The following is a 5,586-nucleotide window of genomic DNA, read 5'->3' as shown; positions in this document are numbered from 1 at the left end:
CTGCAGTATCAAGAAATTGCTTGAGGAAATAAAACACCAGTGGAATCATTCCATCTCTGCTTTCTTCCTAAAAGAGTCTCCTGTATATTTTATTCCTCTCACCTCACATGTCCCCCTGGTGGCTGTTGTTCATCCAGGCTTCATAGTCTGAACACACCTGTTATCAAGAACATTCTGTGGTCACGCCACCTTAGAAACACATTATCCCCTCGTCTCTGCTTCAGGCCAACTTAATTCATATACTGCAGTTCTCTTTGATGTAGTCATTTTTCTAAAATGCTGTTTTAGAGACTTCTCTCGCTTCTATTCCACAAGAGTTTTTTTTTTTTTTTAACATCTTTATTGGAGTATAATTGCTTTACAATGGTATGTTAGTTTCTGCTTTATAACAAAGTGAATCAGTTATACATATACATATGTTCCCATATCTCTTCCCTCTTGCATTTTTGTGCCTTAACCTCTTCATAGATACTCTTTAAAATAGAGGATCTTAAGAAGGCACAATCTCAATTGCTAATATCTAGGATAAAGACAGGCAGCACACTTTTCTACCTTTCCTAAAAATGTTATACAAAATACAACTATTTTATTAATCAACTAATTAGAAAAGCTTTTATGTACTGCTTAATAAATTTACATGCAATCACTGTCCTAGAGTTTTAGACTTAAAAATGATGCACTCCTAGCTTTTTAAAAGCTCACAGTCCAGTGAAGTAGAAAGACAATAAACAGACAAATGCGGATCAGAGAGATACAGTCAGAGATGGGAACACATAGGATTAGTACAAGTTCCATGAGACATCAGACAGCTTAAAGAGTCTTTGGATTAAATTGTGCCCCTCTTCAAAATTTATAGGTTCAGTTCTAACCTCAAATATGACTGTAGTTGGAGATAAGGGCTTTTAAGGATGTAATTAAGGTTAAATGAGGTCATAAAGGTGGAACACAAATATAATAGGAGGGGTGTCCTTATAAAAATATGAAGAGACACCAGGCGCATGTGCACAGAGAAAAGACCATGTGAGGACACAGAGAGAATGCATGTCCGCAAGCCCAGGAAAGAAGCCTCAGCAGAAACCTAACGTGCCAGCACCTTGACCTCAGACCTCCAGCCTCCCGAACTGTGAGAAAATAAATTTTTCTTCTTTAAGATACACAGTTTGTGGTATTTTGTTATGACAGCCTGAGCTGACTAAGACAAGGAGATCAAAGACAGCCAGGACTTCAGTAAATAAGACTAGAGCATAGGATGTGGGGAGACATTTGCAGAATGAGGACGGGCTAGCCTTAACTCTGGTAAGATTGGCAGTTGTCAAATCATGAAGATAGTCTGTAAGTTTGGGCTGAAGCCTTAGAGAGAAGTCAAACCAAAACAAGTTTAGGAAAAGAGTACTAGTTAGGTGCAACTGGTTATGGATTGCATGCTTGTGTCTCTCCAAAATTCATATGTTGAAACTCTAACCCCCAATGGCATATTAGGAGGTGGGGGACTTTAGGAGGTAATTAGGTTTAGATGAGGTCATGAGGGTGAAACACTATGATGGGATTAGTGTCCTCTAAGAAGAGGAAAAAGAGACTAGAACTTGCTCTCCCAGCCCTGGGAGGAGACAATTAGAAGGCAGCTGTATGCAAGGCAGGAAGGGGGCCCTCACCCAACACCAGATCTGCTGGCATTTCCATCTTGGATTTCCAGCTTCCAGAGCTGTGAGAAATAAAAGTGTTTTTTAAGGCCACCCAATGTGTGGTATTTTTGTTATAGCAGCCCCAAAATGCTATCGTTATGTGACCGAGACACAACTATTTATAAACATAATGTAAAAAAATAAAGTAGGCTTATTTTAGATAATTCAGTTCTATAACCTGTGCCCAAATAGACAAGATAATCAATTCCAGTGACATTTAACACTGTATAATAAATGTAGATTTTTCATTTATGAAGCAAGAAAGTTATACTTCATCTCTTTGAACTTCAATTTCTTCATCTACACTAGTTATCACAAAAGTGTCATTCTTTATTATCTCCATAACAACTAAGCAAATGAATGTATCTGTATGCAATGAACAGTATGATTAATATTTTGAAGAATCTGCATAAAGATAAAGAAATAAACAACACTCAGACAAGATAGAAACATTAGAGTCATCTGGCTCAACTCTCTCATTTTACAGACAAAAATAAGATTGATGTAAAATACAAGGTCAAAGGACCTGCTTAAATGTTGTGAGGCAGCGCAGTGATTAGAACTGAAGGGGGCTTATGCTTCCCATATCTGTGCTCTGCTTATGGACTCCATAAATGCACACACATTGCAACAATTCTTATAATTCTTACTGCTAAATGCTAAATTGTTGCACTTTAGAGACAATATTTTAGGAACCGTGTAATCTGACTCTATGTCACAGATGCGAGAATTGAGACCTATAATATTTAACTGACGGGAGTAATCTCCTTATCAGTACAGAGCTAGAAGTGAGGTATATTGCCTAACAGCCCTGTTGGCTAATACAATGCCTTGTACCCAAACTAGTGGTATAGTAAGGACAGGTGGTTAGAATAGACAGTCGTAGGATGCGTTGTCTGTAGAAAAATTAAGAAAAGTTAACTACAATTTGGTCTGTTTTTAATTATCACCATGTACCATTAATTCTAAACAATTTCAGTGATTAAAATATATTACCCTGAAAGAAATCTTATTTGTCAACATCCTAAATAATGTTGAAAATACCATTTAGTTTTTTATAATGTCTACATAAGCTTCAAATTTGCACATATTTATTATTTATCCTTTAATAGGCATCATGTTCTACATAGAAGGAATTTTGGAGAATTCCCAGTTATACACCTACAGAAGGAGTTTCTGATGCACCTGGAATCATTTTACGTATCAAAAGCACTTGAGACTATGTTCAGCTATTAAGATGGTAGAAATGCATCTTGGTTAACAACTCACCTATGAAGATACTTTGAGTATATTCCTTCCTGCTTTTATTTGGCTTTCATTATGTAGCATATATATTATACATAATATATATACATAATAAGTGAGGTTGGGAAAGGAAATTCAACAAAAAGTTCATCAAGCATTTTTGGGGATAGAACATTTTACTATAAAATATTGAAAAAAATACTTGAAAGTTTTCATAAAAAATGGTACCTACTTTTTTTCTTCTCTGTGTTTACCACAATGGCTTAGTATAGAAACCACAAGGGCTTATCTAAGCTGAGCATTGTGAAAGAAATGCCATGTCTAGCAACTTGTCTTCTCCCTTGCATTCTCCATATTCCATCAAAGGATAACCTGACATAACACACACACAACAGCCCCACCACATGCCGGCTGTGTATGAATGTTTGTGTATGTGTGTGTGTGTGTATATATATATATATATACACACACACACATATATACATATATATATATACATATACATATATATATATATATGTATATGTATATATATATAGGACAGTTTTTCATACCACTTGAAAAAAAATTTCCAGTTTGACTTCAGGATCAATAACTTACTTTAAAACTTGTTTTAAAATTACCCCACTTATTAAAAATCCCTAAGTTTGAATCTAAACATCCCAGCGGTCTTATGTTATTACGGATTCACCCAAATTTTTACTATCTGTGTCAATGGACATCCCAAAGTCTATTCACAACGGATTATCCAGACTGGCTCTTTATAGCAGGAGTTCTTAACTTAGACTTTGTAAAAGTCCATAAATGCCCTAACACTGGATATAAAATGTTATATATGTGCAAATCTTTCTGAGAGACAATCCATAGCTTTCACCAAGTTCTCAGAGGCTGGCAATCTGGATGAGTTGAGAAGTCAAAACTACATAAGAACTATTTACTGCTAGATTCAAAGAGTAAGGAAAGTTTCATTTATTAAATCTAGGTGTTAGACACATAGGATTTGAAGTATTTTCTCTAGTTGTCTGTTCAAAATAGTTCATAAGCAAGTTTCTACAGAATGAATTTCTTAAAGACAAAGGCAATACATCAAATTTTCTTTAAATCAAAACCTATCAGTGTTTCAGGGTGAGGAGCTGGTTTTTGTTTTGTTTTGTTTTGTTTTTACTGTATTAAAATACTAAGTTTATTTAACATATATATTTTTGCCTCCACACCATTTCCATTTGTCTGACCACCACTACTACTATGTCCTATCATAACATTCCATACATACTTAAAACCACGCAAAGGGTGGAGTTCTATCTTTAAAAACTAAACAGGTATTTTGGACAACACATTCTTGGCAATGGAACCTGGACAACATTTATTAGACACGGTAGGGAAAGTTCTCACTCCGCATTATAAAAAGGACAGCCAGATATCAACTGTTATAGAAATGAAATAAGACAGAAAATTTTAACAAACTTTTTAAACTATTTTCTTAAAGAGACTTCCTCCACTGCCAGAGATCTTGAACAGCCTCCTGGTCAGTCATCCAGAAACAATTCACATAACTGATGAATTTGGCTTCCATTTTGGGAAGGGAACCACCTTTTTCTATACTTGCTTGCATTTTTGCTTTAATGTCTTCTACAGAGCTTGGTCCTTTTGGTGCTTTAGGAGTTTTTTCCTGTTTTTTTGAAGGATTCTTGACCTTTTGATCTTGGTGTTGATGGTTTTGAGTGTTTTCCACTCTGGTTTGGTTTTTGCGCATTTTTGGCTGGAGTATCTCGTACAGATTTCTTTACTGTAGCTTTTTCTTCAGCTTCCTTATCATCAAAGTCATCATCATCATCTTCATCATCATCATCATCTTCATTTTCATCATCATCTTCATCATCATCTTCATCTTCATCAGCAGCAAGTTTTACTTTTTTCTGTGGAAACTTTCTACCACTTCCAGGGGCAGAGCACTTTCCAGATATACTTAGGAGTTTCACATCTTCCTCCTCTTCACCTTCTGATTCTGCATCTTCCTCCACAGCTACTAAGTGCTGTCCACTAATATTCACAGGCCCTGAACCATACTTCAACCGTAAGACCACAGGTGGTGTTATTTCAAAGCCCCCAAGGGAAAAAATTGGCTGCACATTTTCAAAGTTGCTAGTGTTACTTTAATTGGACCGCCTTCATAATTCATTGCCTCTGCTTCGACAATGTGCAATTCATCCTTTGCGCCGCCCCTAAGCTGACGGTTCTTAAAGATAACTGGTGCTCACTTTCATCATTATCCACCTTAAAGTGATAATCTTTGTCGGCCTTTAGTTCACAACTGAAAAGATAGTTCTTGGGCCTCAGGGAGCTCATGTCCACGTCCATCGAATCTTCCATGGGTTGGTGGCACGCACTTAGGTGGGAGAGAAGGTGGACGGAGATAAAAGACTACCGTTCCAGGGAACAGTTGCGCAGGACGGAATCACACCAGGGCGAGGAGCTGTTTATTACGTAGAGTTAATTAGACAGGCAGACAGATGCAAGTGCAAAAGATTTGTACTAAATTAAGTCCTGATCTGTATGTTAACCTCTTAAGAATACAAAAGACAAGTGAAAAAGCTTTGACTATTTTATCACGGCAAGAGCTGTCGTTAACCCCTGAGACACTGAGTGTGGCTTTTGAGAT

At 36.6% G+C, this 5,586-nt stretch overlaps 1 pseudogene; it reads right to left on the bottom strand.

The window, feature by feature from the left end:
• Positions 1-4,145: 4,145 nt before the first annotated feature.
• LOC103011680 (nucleophosmin-like) lies at positions 4,146-5,297 on the bottom strand (annotated as a pseudogene).
• Positions 5,298-5,586: the final 289 nt, after the last annotated feature.

The sequence above is a fragment of the Balaenoptera acutorostrata genome, chromosome 2 (genome assembly GCF_949987535.1).
Source record: "Balaenoptera acutorostrata chromosome 2, mBalAcu1.1, whole genome shotgun sequence".
Taxonomy (NCBI): domain Eukaryota; kingdom Metazoa; phylum Chordata; class Mammalia; order Artiodactyla; family Balaenopteridae; genus Balaenoptera; species Balaenoptera acutorostrata.
Note: the sequence above shows the minus strand (reverse complement) of the source record. Positions and strands in the feature narration are given on the sequence as shown.